Source organism: Electrona antarctica (genome assembly GCF_951216825.1).
Source record: "Electrona antarctica genome assembly, chromosome: 3".
NCBI lineage: Eukaryota > Metazoa > Chordata > Actinopteri > Myctophiformes > Myctophidae > Electrona > Electrona antarctica.
In genome coordinates, this window is record NC_136808.1 from 51266514 (window position 1) to 51283548 (window position 17035).

At 40.9% G+C, this 17035-nt stretch overlaps 1 protein-coding gene across 4 annotated transcripts in view; it reads left to right on the top strand.

The window, feature by feature from the left end:
* Positions 1-17035, top strand: part of tead1b (TEA domain family member 1b) — an 89957-nt gene that overhangs the window by 5456 nt on the left and 67466 nt on the right. The gene's annotated exons all lie outside the window — the stretch shown is intronic.

The following is a 17035-nucleotide window of genomic DNA, read 5'->3' on the forward strand; positions in this document are numbered from 1 at the left end:
ATAAACAGTTGCACTCTTGGCCACAGCAGTCAAAGCAGGAAACCCAGGCTTCAACAACTTCCTTTCCCAGTGCTAGCGCGGTAGTGGTTTAGAGTGTGCAGCTTCCCACTAGCGAGGGGAAGATGTACGCCCATGGAACAAAGACATTCAGTCACTTCATTTACTGAAACTGTTTATAATTTGTGGCCTGTATTCAAATGTGGGCTATCCAGGCTCTCTGGCACCGTATTCCCTATTGCTTGCTTGTAATAAATCCCCACAAGGCTTTTCATCAATGGCTGCTGTATTGTTATCATGGTCGACACAGATCACACAGCTTCTCTTTGCCCCGAAGCTGCCCTGGATTCAGCGGAGGCACTAATAGACTGAAGGTTAGCTCCAAACATTAGTATGCAGACTACTGTGTCCAGTGAATTTAGGTTGGACACTTGCTGGGGTACAGCAAGCAACACAGGGCTGTTTTTCCTAAACTTAGTTCTATGTATATATAAATATGTTTACAGGTAATGTTCAGCGTGTAAAATCATTACATCTTCTAATCTAAAGCGTGCGTTTATAGTTGCTCCAACTGCGTGCAAAACTATTTGGTCTGTTTGTTTGTTTTGGAAGTCTGGATCAGGCTAACGACTCAGACAGAGGTGATTAAGAATATTTGTCTTTTCTTTCTCAAATTTGAAGTCCTCGTGTGCAAGAAGCCATGAGGCTTCAATTTATTTTGACATTGTTTACTGACCTTCAGACAACTTCAAAATGATTATAGATATATACGGTAGTGCGGTACAGTACAAATAGATGGATAGAACGACCCCCCCACCTAATCCCTGTAAAATGATTAGAGCTGATGTAGCCCCACTGTGTGAATGATCTCCGCTGCTAGTCTCTGATGTACAGTATGTCAAATAACGATCCACAAACCAATCACAAATTGCGAACTGTGTGTTTGCGTTTGGCATATGAATAAAACCTTGATAGTTAAATGGAATTACTGCTAGAACTAATGAGTAAGGTCCATATGAATATAGGTACAACCTTGATATAGTTAAATGGAATTACTGCTAGAAATAATGAGTAAGGTCCAGCAATTACTCACAAATAATTGAGGATATTTTCATACCACCAAGTCTGTTCAATAAACAGGCCGTCTAGAGTTACAGTAGCGTCTCGGGTCATGACGTTTTCTTTTACTGTACGTGACTTATTAACCCATTAAGACCTGAGGCCGATTCACTAAATACCTTCGAAAGCAGTAGTTCTCACACTTTAAGAAGTTTTCAAAAATGTTCAACAATAGCAGATGTACAACCTGATGTACAACCTGATGTACAACCTGATGTACGACCTGATGTACGACCTGATGTACGACCTGATGTACAACCTTATGTACAACCTGATGTACAACCTTATGTACAACCTGATGTACAACCTGATGTACAACCTGGTGTACAACCTGATGTACAACCTGATGTACAACCTGATGTACAACCTGATGTACAACCAACGTGTCACAAAGTGACGCTTTTACAATCCAAATGCATTTACAACCCAAATAGTTTTCCATCAAGTAACTTTGCAGCTTATACAGTACAGTACAGTACAGTACAGTACAGTACAGTACAGTACAGTACAGTACAGTACAGTACAGTACAGTACAGTACAGTACAGTACAAAGTGTCACATCTGGTCTTAGTAAATAAACAAATAAATATATAATAATAATAATAAACAATCTTTTTTCCCCTCCTTTTTATGATAATTTCACGTCATTGTCTCCGCCAGGATGAAGGCATGGCCGAGACTATGTTTTGCACCCTGTCCGTCCGTCCGTCCGTCCATCCGTCCTTGTCCGTCTGTGAACAGCTAATCTCAGGCACGTTGGCTTGATCACAGCAGAACTGAACAGAACTGATCACAGCAGAACTCTGATCACAGCAGAACTCTGATCACAGCAGAACTGTTGTCTTGATCACAGCAGAACTGTGTTCTGTGTTCTGTGGGTCTTGATCACAGCAGAACTGTATGATCACAGCAGAACTGCACACACACTCCCTGGATACCAGAGCAACTCTGCCCCAATTCTTTTCACATGGTCCTGTTATAGCGCCAATAGGAGGCCGATTTTCATAAAAATAAAAATACTCTTAAGTGCCACCGACGAGATCACGAGATGAATCTAACCATGCACTGGTTGCCACCGACGAGAAACCGAGATTTTTTTATTCTTTTTTTTATATTCTTTTTTTTTTTTTTATCCATATTTTGAAAATTCCTCTAATCTAGTGTGCAGGTGATGACATGCACAAAATGCCTCAAATCATGAAAACGGCGTGCAATTTCTGTGAGATTTTGTATGCACAATCCCACTATGGCAGTAGAAGAAAGTTTTAAAATCAGCCTCATGGTGGCGCTATAACAAGCCAATTTGTGTTTTTACCTATAATAACTGCACCGATCTGTGTGCCAAAATGTTTGTAAATGTGTAAAATGTTTGCCCTGCATACCATACATACCCACCAGGAGGCTGACTTATGTAAAACACATTTTTTTGATTTTACTCATTCAGATGCAAATTTCATGCAAATTGGTATACATGATCTCTATAGTCATGTACATTGACATCTAACGTTTTCAAGAGTGTCCCGTTTTGAACAAAATGCCACAAATCAAGAACGCATGAAACTTTGCACGCACAGTTCACACCACGTTTAACATTGCCCTATTATAGCGCCACCAGGAGGCAGATTCATGAGAGTAATACAAAACATGTTTTTCATATTACTCAAATATTGTTCAAACATCATACAGAATTGGTACACATTATCTCTATAGTCAAGTGATCAAGAGGGATTTGTCCAATTTTTGATATTCCTTCCTGATTGACGAATTCCGAACATTGCTGGCCCACAATAACCTACCTGGCCTGGCGGAGACCTATACTCCGAGCCCGAGGAGCACTTATTTTTTTAAATGTATTTTTTTTAAACAATTTTAGACAGGAAAGTGTGGATAGACAGGACATTTGGGCAGAGATGAGGAAAGACGTAACAGTAACATCATGTGTCCAGCAGGAATTCAAGCGGGAACGTTCCGATCATGTGGTTGACACACAGACACAGTGATGCACTATCCAGTCTGCCAAACCCTGCGTAAACCCTGCAAAATGTTTTCTAAAGAAATGCATTTGACAAACTCACTCAGTAGCACAATCAGGCATTAGCGTCGAACTGCAGTGTGGAAAACCAGAGCAGGGCAGTCACAGTCGTGTATAGGAAACCTTGTATGTCCAAAACCGTTACTTTTCAAGAAATGAAAAACATATAAAATAAATAAATAAGCTGTGTTCTGATAGATCCAATGTAATTACATGTAGTCACATTAAGGTATTGCTGCTACTGTTCATCAGTTAAATATGCATAAGACCCACAGACAATCTTAAAGCAGCACTATGTGACGTTCCTCGTTTTGAACCCAGTCTCTGAAAGTTTTTTACCATTGAGCTTATAGAGCCGTCCTGCTTGCTCAGAAGATAAATTGAATCTTGACAAAATTCTTATCAGATCCTGTGTCTACTGTCTAGGTGAGACATGACCTATGACACAATCTGAATGTCTCAATAGAAGAGAGACATGACCTATGACACAATCTGAATGTCTCAATAGAAGAGACATGACCTATGACACAGTCTGAATGTCTCAATAGAAGAGAGACATGACCTATGACACAATCGGAATGTCTCAATAGAAGAGACATGACCTATGACACAATCTGAATGTCTCAATAGAAGAGAGACATGACCTATGACACAATCTGAATGTCTCAATAGAAGAGACATGACCTATGACACAATCTGAATGTCTCAATAGAAGAGACATGACCTATGACACAATCTGAATGTCTCAATAGAAGAGAGACATGACCTATGACACAATCTGAATGTCTCAATAGAAGAGACATGACCTATGACACAATCTGAATGTCTCAATAGAAGAGAGACATGACCTATGACACAATCTGAATGTCTCAATAGAAGAGAGACATGACCTATGACACAATCTGAATGTCTCAATAGAAGAGACATGACCTATGACACAATCTGAATGTCTCAATAGAAGAGACATGACCTATGACACAATCTGAATGTCTCAATAGAAGAGACATGACCTATGACACAATCTGAATGTCTCAATAGAAGAGCAGGGAGACATGACCTATGACACAATCTGAATGTCTCAATAGAAGAGCAGGGAGACATGACCTATGACACAATCTGAATGTCTCAATAGAAGAGCAGGGAGACATGACCTATGACGCAATCTGAATGTCTCAATAGAAGAGCAGGGAGACATGACCTATGACACAATCTGAATGTCTCAATAGAAGAGAGACATGACCTATGACACAATCTGAATGTCTCAATAGAAGAGAGACATGACCTATGACACAATCTGAATGTCTCAATAGAAGAGACATGACCTATGACACAATCTGAATGTCTCAATAGAAGAGAGACATGACCTATGACACAATCTGAATGTCTCAATAGAAGAGACATGACCTATGACACAATATGAATGTCTCAATAGAAGAGAGACATGACCTATGACACAATCTGAATGTCTCAATAGAAGAGACATGACCTATGACACAATCTGAATGTCTCAATAGAAGAGAGACATGACCTATGACACAATCTGAATGTCTCAATAGAAGAGAGACATGACCTATGACACAATCTGAATGTCTCAATAGAAGAGACATGACCTGACACAATCTGAATGTCTCAATAGAAGAGACATGACCTATGACACAATCTGAATGTCTCAATAGAAGAGACATGACCTATGACACAATCTGAATGTCTCAATAGAAGAGCAGGGAGACATGACCTATGACACAATCTGAATGTCTCAATAGAAGAGCAGGGAGACATGACCTATGACACAATCTGAATGTCTCAATAGAAGAGCAGGGAGACATGACCTATGACACAATCTGAATGTCTCAATAGAAGAGCAGGGAGACATGACCTATGACACAATCTGAATGTCTCAATAGAAGAGCAGGGAGACATGACCTATGACGCAATCTGAATGTCTCAATAGAAGAGCAGGGAGACATGACCTATGACACAATCTGAATGTCTCAATAGAAGAGAGACATGACCTATGACACAATCTGAATGTCTCAATAGAAGAGAGACATGACCTATGACACAATCTGAATGTCTCAATAGAAGAGAGACATGACCTATGACACAATCTGAATGTCTCAATAGAAGAGACATGACCTATGACACAATCTGAATGTCTCAATAGAAGACCTATGACACAATCTGAATGTCTCAATAGAAGACCTATGACACAATCTGAATGTCTCAATAGAAGAGAGACATGACCTATGACACAATCTGAATGTCTCAATAGAAGACCTATGACACAATCTGAATGTCTCAATAGAAGACCTATGACACAATCTGAATGTCTCAATAGAAGAGCAGGGAAACAAAATACAACAACCCCAATTGTATAAGTTATATTGTATTAACATACTCTCCCATACAGATTGGACAAAAAAAAAACCATTTTTGTGGGAACGATTCTACAAATGCCTTCTAAATCCTTACAGTTTTCTCGAAAAACCCATGTTTCTATGTCAGTGGTTCTCAATATTCCATGTCAAGGACCCCCAGAATTATATGAAATTGGCCCGCCGACCCCCATCTGAAAATATGTTTGTTCCAGGGACCCTCCAGATGCAAAGATTTGAGTAAAAAATGTTTGCTCTGAAAGAATATATTCAAAGATTTGCGTCACATTTTCACGATTTTTCAAAAATAGCAGACTCGGTGGCGCGCTACGAGCTTGTAGATCTGCTATTTTTCAATAGCTAAATTATAACAATGTTTAAAACACCAAAAAGGGTTCCCGCCTAAAATGGGTTAAGCATTTGGTCTCCCTTTTTTCAAATGAAGTTTTCAAAATCTTGCTTTAAATTGCACTCTATTACTGTACATACATACATTTATGAAAAAAGCCTAAAAGATGGAACATGGAGATGCAAGGTTTCTGTCAGACGGTGATGAAATGGTGGCCTTCACGCTCATCCCTGTGATTTCTTTTTCATGCTCATCCACACGTGTCCTGCCCGAGCCACAGCGGCCAGCTCTCTCTCATAACTGTCAGGAGATCCTTTATCTGACGGACCTTTATTTACAGCTTTAATTTCCTGAGCTTTATGTGCGCTGCTGCTGTCTTCTGCACAGAGACCGCGGTGACACGGGTGTATGTATGCAGTCAGTCTGGAATGCACTGCATATTTCTGAAAGGAAGATATTTTTGAGCTTTTGCCAGATATTCCATGTATGTATGTACAGTATGTATGTATGGCTGGCTAACATCTTTTTATTTTATTTTATAGAACTTCTGTTGTCGCCACACACCACACTCGCTCAGACTAAATAGGATGTGAAACAGTTCAGTGTCGCTTGTCATAATCAGACTAGCCTGTACGCATGCACACACGTACGCGCACGCACGCACGCACGCACGCACGCACACACGCACGCACGCTCGCACGCACGCTCGCACGCACGCACGCACGCACGCACGCATGCACACACACACACACACACACACACACACACACACACACACACAAACACACACCTTTTAGATATTTCTTCCATATGCATAAACGCACAAATTCACAGTGTGCATAGACATAGTGTACCTTAAATATGAGACCTATAGTCCGTATTTCTTCAGTAAAAACTAGATAAAGTGCCCCTCGGGGCACATGTCTCCACCAGGGCAGGTCAAGTTGTGGCCTCCTGGTGGCGCTATAATAGGACAGGTCTCCACCAGGGCAGGTCAGGTTGTGGCCTCCTGGTGGCGCTATAATAGGACAGGTCTCCACCAGGGCAGGTCAAGTTGTGGCCTCCTGGTGGCGCTATAATAGGACAGGTCTCCACCAGGGCAGGTCAGGTTGTGGCCTCCTGGTGGCGCTATAATAGGACAGATCTCCACCAGGGCAGGTCAGGTTGTGGCCTCCTGGTGGCGCTATAATAGGACAGGTCTCCACCAGGGCAGGTCAAGTTGTGGCCTCCTGGTGGCGCTATAATAGGACAGGTCTCCACCAGGGCAGGTCAGGTTGTGGCCTCCTGGTGGCGCTATAATAGGACAGGTCTCCACCAGGGCAGGTCAGGTTGTGGCCTCCTGGTGGCGCTATAATAGGACAGGTCTCCACCAGGGCAGGTCAGGTTGTGGCCTCCTGGTGGCGCTATAATAGGACAGGTCTCCACCAGGGCAGGTCAGGTTGTGGCCTCCTGGTGGCGCTATAATAGGCCAGGTCTCCACCAGGGCAGGTCAGGTTGTGGCCTCCTGGTGGCGCTATAATAGGCCAATGTGAAAAGGGTGACATTTCTTATACGCATTGGATGGCAATTGCATCCAATTGAGGCATTTTGTTCCAAAAATGTGTTTTGCAAAAATCCACCTGTTGGTGTCGGCCAATGTGAAAAGGGTGGGATATATTCCTCAGCCTAGTAGGAACGTCCATGAAAGATTTCACGTAAATTGCACGCTGCGTTCATGATTTGAGGCTTTTTGTTCAAAACGGGCCAACCCTGCAAACTTTGAAAGCCAATGTTAGCCAATCAGGATGAAATATTGGACAGATCCGTCTTGAACACATGACTATAGAGATAGTGTGTAACGATTTGAGGGATTGTTTTGGACAGAATCTGGAGGAGCAATGAGGTTCTCACTATACTGGTTGACTGTTTGAAGTGAACCTTACATTTTATGTGAAATAAAACGAGTCGTCTCACATTTGATAATGGTTTGTTTGTACAATCATCAAAGTCTGAGAAGCCGTAGTCTGAAAACCCACCTCTTCAGACTCCACCATGGCCCGTAGCACTTGCCCTAGCCTAGCCCCTTAGATAGCACATTATGTAGACTTAGATAGTATTTTAAACAGACTTATAGCTTGTTACGTAGACAGCTCTAGAATTGCACTTTATGTAGTCATAGCACTTTATAGTACACATGTATAATATATTATATAGTATAGTATGTATAGTTTACATAGACACTCCACTGTTACGTTCTTAGTTTACGCATGATTCATGATAACTACTTTTTATATATGTGATGTATACCATGCTTTTGTTAATGCTTAATGTAAGTCGCTCTGGATTAAGAGCGTCTGCTAAATGCCTAAATTGTAAATTGTAAATTGTGTTGTTGGTCCATGCACACATTTATTTAACTCTTTAATAAAGGTAATGACAATCAACATACAGTAGGCGTATTCCAGGAATGAGCTCAAAGTAGTGTGCAGAAGGATCTCCACCAATTACATTAGTTTGTGGAAAACCTGCTCAAATAGAGACAGCACGTGAATATTTGAGAGGTGGATGCCGTCGCTGCGCTGTGTGCTGTTACTTGTGGCACATCAGGACAGTCTGATTGAAACACAGGTCTTTACTTGCGCAAGCAGAGCGTGCAAGTAATGTTGTTTGTCCGGTGCTCCGATGTGTATGTCCGTGGCTGCGTATGACGTAATGATTAATTTGTGCTTGATATGGCATTGGTTTAAGATTACATACATGTATACATAGGGGGCATTACCTTTAATCCACCCGACACTGAAACATATCATTATTACGTCCCCATCGAGAGCCAGTTATACGCTGGCATTGGTACATATCTTCATTACGTCATACGCAGCTACGGACATACGCATGAAACGACCCAAGTAACCACATATACTGCTAATCAATTTACAAATGACATATACATGTATACAACTTACATATACATACATGTATATATGTAATCTGAAACCTATCTTTATTACGTCACCATTGCGAGCCAGAGATTTGAAAGTTCGTAGCGGTTGACAGTACTTGCGCGCAAGTAGGCACTCAACAGAGTGCAGTTCTAGTTTAATGACTTTTTGGTGTGCCACCAATTGGCACACCTGGGGACTATATAGGCCTAACTAGAAGCCACAAACAAACATTTTGTCTCTTACTAGAGAGGTGCAGGTAGCACCACAACTACTTTGTGCCTATACCGATGCATTATCTTAAAATCATCAAACACCATCCATCATTCATCTGTTCTATGTCATGCCTTTAACCATCTGTGAACTGCATGTGAAGACTGAAATGAATCACTGTGAATCTCAAGCTGCCTGGTCTGTGGCCCTCGCATGCTCTTACCGGCATGCTGCTGTAGGAGTGCACAATATCCATTTACCAGCTAGAATACTTTTCATTTGTAATTAATAATAATAATAATAGACATAGTTACGGATTAGAACATAATACAGATTATATTTATACTTGCTCACTTACACTGAGATTCATTCTAAATACTCATCTGTCAATATTAGTAAACATAGTAAACATAGTTACAGATTAGAGCCTAACAATACCAATAAATATATATTGAATTTTTTATTTAATTTGGAGGATAGCCCCTTGAGATGCATCATCTCGTTATAGAGGGGGTCCTCTAAGGTCCTCCTAAATACGTATGATATATATATATATATATATATATACTGTATATGCACTCACTCACTCACTCACTCACTCACTCACTCACTCACTCCCCCACCTGTTTGTGAGTCTGAGGCAGGTAGAAAGAGTTAGTTAGACAGCATCTGTAAATCCTGGTCACTGTCAAACAGAGATTGATGCGTCACATGCGTGTGTAGCCTGATTCCGTATGGGGGATCCAGGCCTCGGGTTTGAGTGATGATATCAGACGCATTCACAACACATGAGTCATAACACATAACACATCACATGGGGTTTAAAAAGGCATGAAATACCGTACATAAATTCACATTGACAACACATAAGCCTTCTGGTTGAAAAAATAATAATAACATGAAATACTGTACATAAATACTAGGCTATTGCCAATAAGCTAGTATTGCTCGTAAAATGTTGGGGCGTTGATTCGTTGATGTATATTAAAAAAAATCACACCCGTGTGAACTGAGTGGTGTAAGGTCTTATATAGACTGATCAGCTGTGGTCTGACGTAATGTCTGACGTAATGAAATCACACCCGTGTGAACTGGGTGACCATAGCAACCATGCTCATTTTTTGGTACGAGCAGACAGACAGACAAACTAACAAAGCCAGTTGTAGGAGTGGTTTACACCACTCAAAAAACCTCATTAATTGGAAAAGTAATCAATAGAATAATCCAAGATAACCCATAGTTGCAGCTCTATGAAGCATTGTACAGTAGATCAATTAGTTGTCTTGTGAGGAAGTGTGGAAATTATTTTCACACCCCATGTTTTCTTCTTTATTTATGTAATCAAAATGAGACCACTTCCTTTTGGATTTAACTTTGACCTTTTTATGTGGGTTGATGGTGGCGGGTTGTGCTGAACTCTGCTGTGAAAACTAATAGAATTATTTAGACATTATACAAGGGCCGCTTACAAAGATGTGTCCTGCTCATCATTCTTTCAAGGGCATGGTTTGGTATTCCAGACATAATTCATACTTTTAATGACCAAAACTGTAAATGAAATGTGTACTGTAAATGTCTGCCATTGTCACTGTGTCCACAATTGATTACATATTGCTCACACATTAAGTGGAATGTGCAGTAATTTGAGTCTAAATTGAATTCAATTAAGAAAAGGTCAGAATACAGTACGTTTTCATGACACAACAATTTTGTAATCACGTAGTTCTAGTTTTGCACAACATGGTCTTAAGTAGTATAGGCCTTAACCCATTTTGACCTGGGAACGATTCTATAAATGTCTAAATCCTGACAGTTTTCTGAAAAAGCTATGTTTCTATGTCAGTCGTTCTTCGATTTTTCAAAAATAGCAGACCTACAAGCTTGTAGCGCGCCACTCGGTGGTGCGCTATGAGCTTGTAGATCTGCTATTTTTCAATAGTTAAAGCATAACATAATGCTAACACCAAAAGGGGTTCCCGTTCAGAATGGGTTAAATACTATAGGCCCCCAAATGTCATTCACAGAACCATTATGGCACCTTCTGAGATAACGGCACAAAAGAACTCCACGTGGAAAATTTAATTTGGGGACGGCTCATCTGCTATTTGATTACCTTGCTCAGTCAGTGAAATGAGTTTGCTTAATTTAAGGAGCTCGCTTGGTGTGCGGTTTATGTAATCTTACCATACTGTAGTGTTGCCTCCCATAATGTCATGTAATATTCTGTGTTATTTTATCCCTTTATCGTACAAATAGTCATGAAATATTACATTTGTACGCTCTCATTCTGCTGTGTACCACCCTTCCCGGCTACTGCATTCACTTGTTGCAGTGCAGGCTAAGCACTAGAACCCCCCCCCCCCTCCCCTCCAATCGCACAAATGGGGCCATTTCCACGGTGCAGGCTCTGCAAAGACAGGAGTATGCAATTATTTGTAAGCAGCTAGTGTATCTACAGGTGACATTCATAGCTTCCTCTGGCAGTCATAATTAGTCCTCAGATTCTGAGGCACAAAGGCACGGAGACTCAATAGGAAACTCTGCTGGGTTCTTTACACCTCACACAACAGCATCTGGTTGATGGAAAGGAAACAATGTGTCCAAGAGAGTTGGACCAATCGTTGTGACTGTAGCCTACTACTCCTGCCTGTTATCTTTCTGGACTGAACCAGATTTTAAAAAAAATAATAATTAATGTTAATTAATTAATTTAATGTTAGTATTACATTAACCATAACCACCATATACGTGGTTATGGTTAATGTGTCCCCTATGTGTCCCTATGTGACATAGGGACACATAGGGGACATATGGACATAGGGATGGACATAGGGACACATAGGGGACATAGGGACATAGGGATGGACATAGGGACATAGGGACATAGGGATGGACATAGGGACATATAGGTATGGACATAGGGATGGACATAGGGACATATAGGGATGGACATAGGGATGGACATAGGGACATAGGGATGGACATAGGGACATAGGGATGGACATAGGGACATATAGGGATGGACATAGGGATGGACATAGGGATGGACATAGGGACATATAGGGATGGACATAGGGACATAGGGATGGACATAGGGATGGACATAGGGACATAGGGATGGACCACTTACGGAGTTGCACCACTTACTTCACACAGGTGTGATTTTTTTTTAATGAACAACATTGTAGATTTGACAGTGTGGAATCAGGGACAATAAGTGAGAGGAATCAAAGAGGTAGGCAGTGGTGCTTGCTTAGTGGCAGCTTCTATGATGGGGTGATAATGATTCTCTCTACGCTACGGACCCGTCTACCCTACAGGAGGAAACTCACCTGACCCACATAGAGCAAATTGGCGCAGGGATTGTGTCTTACAAATGTGTGACCTTCTTTATGCACATTCATATAGTGTGTAATTAGTTGAATAGTATAACGAACATTTTAAACGGTACAATACAAGTCTTTCAGATCACTGTATTGGGTTGTGGAGATGTCATGTCATCATGTCAATGTTATTTAAATGCTCAATAGGCATAGTTCATCCAATATGTTGCTTTGCAATATAACCTTTTTTTTCTGTGGCCTTATCATTTCATTGACTGCCGTATAGTCACCTATCTTTCTGATTGGCTGCCTTGTCTCTAGGCAACCACACACTTTTTGCCTCTAGGCGACCTCTCAGCCAATGGGATAGCATTGCATTGCAGCCAGCAAGTTGCAACATTTCCACACACACCCAAATACAGATAGACACAGATATTTACATTTCATAGCACACTTCTGCAGATATAACTAGAAAAATCACACCCGTGTGAACTGAGTGGTGTAAGGTCTTATATAGACTGATCAGCTGTGGTCTGACGTAATGTCTGACGTAATGAAATCACACCCGTGTGAACTGGGTGACCATAGCAACCATGCTCATTTTTTGGTACGAACAGACAGACAGACACGTAACTAACAAAGCCAGTTGTAGGAGTGGTTTACACCACTCAAAAAGTGCCCCTCGGGGCACAGGTCTCCACCAGGACAGGTCAGGTTGTGGCCTCCTGGTGGCGCTATAATAGGCCAATGTGAAAAGGGTGCCATTTCTTCTTTCGCCTTGGATGGCAATTGGATGATTTGAGGCATTTTGTTTCAAAAATGTGTTTTGTAAAAATCCACCTGTTGGTGGCGCCTCCTTTTTTGTGTAAAACAAGAACTCGGGTTTGTCTCCTCCCCTTTCTTATTCCTGGGTGCTTCTGTGTTTATTCCTACCAACAACAACAACAACAGATTCAGCTCTTGAAGATATTAGACCGATACAAATACCTTCATGGGCATAAAAAGGACACAGACAGACAGATGGGTACAATGGTGGGGCATATGCATTCCGTTTTATTTTAATCGTTTTTATCCCATCCATTTTTTTTCACCCAGTGTCAATTATCTAATGTAATCCTGGGCGCTACACTTCCTCTGCCAACCTGGGGGGGGGGGGGGGGGGGGGGGGCAACAGACTGACCTCATGCTTCCTTCTATGCATGAGGAGTCCAAGCTGCTTCTTTTCACCTGACAGGGGGAGTTTCCCCTTCATCAGGTGCCCCGGCTGGCCAGGGGAGGTAGTTTAGAGACCAGGATTACTGCATGTTTTTTGTGAGGGTACCTACCCTAGGGGACACGGGGAGAACATGTGAGGGTACCTACCCTAGGGGACACGGGGAGAACATGCAAACTCCACACAGAAAGGCTCTTTCGCCAACCCCGCCTCGGGGTATGGGCACTGATGATGCGGAGGTCGATTCCCGAGCGGGAATCGAACCCAGGACCTTCTAGCCGTGAGGCGACAGCACTACCGACTCCCCCGGGGCACGGTGGCATTTGCATTCCTAACTCTCCCGATTTGCATTGTTCCCGAGTAGGCCAATAATGGAACTTGAAAATTACTCAATTGTATTGTTCTTGACTTTAACTCATGTTGAGGTTTACTATACTGTCATATCAGCCAGTGTGAGATTATGTCCATTACATTTCCTAAACCTATGGTAGTGATACTTAACAGTAACAATACCTTTATTTACTCAAACAAATATTATTGTGAATGACATGCAGTACGTTAGTACGATGTCTGTCATGCATATGGATATTTAAGGAATCTTACAGTAGTCTTACTGTACCCGTACAGTACATGTAGACCACTAAATATGGCTGCACTAACTCCCTCCTTCTGTCTCTGACCTGTTGAAATCCATGTGATTACAATGCTATGACTATGAGTGGATATCACTGTTCCTCTCCCTCAGATTAATGCGTGTTGAGGAAAGAGAGAAGATGATTTGGGTTTTGATGACTTGATGAATGAGCCAGTTGTTCTGTGTCCTCTCATACTTTCTCAAGCCCTGACCTGACGTAACTTACACATCGAAACGTTGTCACTTTTTACTTGCACCCTGCTATAATAAACTAAGGGCCTAAATCGTCTGAGCTGCTCCAGTGCCTTCTTGTTCGCACTTTCTCAAGCCCCTTTGTATTATAGTAGAAAAATGTGTTCCTTAACTTTAGCCCATATTAATATAATAACTGTTACAATACTGTAAGGAACTTATGTATCTGTAACTAGTAGTTATGTAGCAGTGGCAGTGCCTGTTGCCTGTTCTCCTCAGACAGGACCGTGGTCAGTGGTGGAGCAAAGTTTTCAATAATTTATGACATGCATGACATTAACAGTATTCATTTCCTGGTGTGACGTGTGTGAGGAGTCCACCTGTGAAACAGAAGGCAAAATATCAGTGCACAAAAAAACAGCCTGGCTTATAATGAAGAAAAATAACTTAAAGAAGGTATACTGCAAGGCTCTTGACAAAGGTTTAAAAGCATGTATTATTCCATGGCTAATCTATAGTTTTCTGAAAATGTCCACAATATGGATTAACTTTAAATTATGTGGTGGTGATGCATGCAAGTGATAACTCACACGTGTGAATTATTTTCCACGCGCCAAAAAGGATTGTATAAAATATAGAAGCCCCTTAAATCCATACAAATTCTAAGGTTTTTGACTTATGGAAGGAACCATTTTTTTGTCTTTTAGAATTCTTTCTCACAACATGCTAGTGAGAAGTGCAAGCTGGAAGTGATTACCAGTGTAGTTCATTATTCAGTTGGGACGAGGGGAGCACATCTAGAAAAGAGAGAGTCCCAGCCATTTAGTGGTTGAAATGAGAATTTTCCCCCCGCCTCATCAGTTTGTGAGTTAGTTCTGCAGTGTCAGCAGTCAGCACACAAAAACGGAATTCAGTAAAAGCGCTCTCCTCTCTCTGGGAGTTTTTTCTTTTTTCCAACAGCTTGGTCCCATCCCCCCTTTTCCCCCTCACGAACCCACATGCTAGAAGAAATATATGCTACTATAGTCCCACTTCTCACTTGAAGAAATATATGCTACTATAGTCCCACTTCTCACTTGAAGAAATATATGCTACTATAGTCCCACTTCTCACTTGAAGAAATATATGCTACTATAGTCCCACTCCTCACTTGAAGAAATATATGCTACTATAGTCCCACTCCTCACTTGAAGAAATATATGCTACTATAGTCCCACTCCTCACTTGAAGAAATATATGCTACTATAGTCCCACTCCTCACTTGAAGAAATATATGCTACTATAGTCCCACTTCTCACTTGAAGAAATATATGCTACTATAGTCCCACTTCTCACTTGTCAGATTTCAGTTAAAGACAAAACTCAAGGATCCTGTAATTAATGTATACTATAGTGTATTACAATTATGTTTTCCACTGGTGTGATTTGTAGCATTTAGAATTGTTTTGACCAGTATATCATTTGGTGGTGTCACATTATTCTTGGTCTACAGAATCTTAAGAAAAGGTATATGTAATAAATAATAATAATAATAATAAATATCCCCACCATAATGAATGAATTATAATAAAGTTTGTTTGTACCAAGAGGGCTGACGAAAGCAAAACAGTTTTGGTCAGGCCCATTTAGGCCTGACCTCGAAATTTAAAAAAAATCTTCTAAATCCTCCAGTTTTCTGAAATAAATATTTTCATTTTTTTTTTAAATAGCAGACCTACAAGCTCTTAGCGCGCCACTCGGTGGCGCGCTATGAGCTTGTAGATCTGCTATTTTTCAATAGCTAAATTATAACATAATGTTTAAAACACCAAAAGGGGTTCCCGCCCAAAATGGGTTAATGACAGAAAAGCTAATAAAACGAACAGCAAATAAGGAACAATCCTGTTCCTTTAAACAAATCCTTTTGACATTGTGGATCTTTTTGTCTGCCAGAAAATAACTTCAAAATGAAAACGAAAAATAAGAGCTATGGAGAAAGAACATTTCCCACATTACAACAACAACAACAGACGGATAGGCTACCAATGATGACCACATTATGTACTCTGTACTGTACATAGTAGCCTAGTTGTCATTGTGTTTTCATCTTTGTGAAGGTCACCATTATGTCTAATTTATACTTACTGTAGTTGCTCGCCAAAAATAGCCAATCTACAAGCGTTTCACTGTGTCACGACGAGCATGTAGATCTGCTATTTTTGATGTGTACAAACACAACCAAGTCATCAAGTTTCAGTCTTTTAATCCCAGTGGGCAGCTATACCTCACATGCAGAAAATTAGTTTACTAAAATTATTCACATTTATTATTGTGACAACCATCATTTGTGGAAGAAATCCGAGCATGTTACTTTCGTCTTGTTTAGTTTGCAGATTTTTTACATTTATTTAAAACCCATTTTGGGCGGGAACCCCTTTTGGTGTTAGCATTATGTTATGCTTTAGCTATTGAAAAATAGCAGATCTACAAGCTCATAGCGCGCCACCGAGTGGCGCGCTACGAGCTTGTAGGTCTGCTATTTTTGAAAAATCGAAGAACGACTGACATAGAAACATAGCTTTTTCAGAAAACTGTCAGGATGTAGAAGACATTTTTAGAATCTGATCTCAGGTCAAAATGGGTTAAGTGAAGGGGCACGGTGGCGCAGTCGGTAGAGCTGTCGCCTCACAG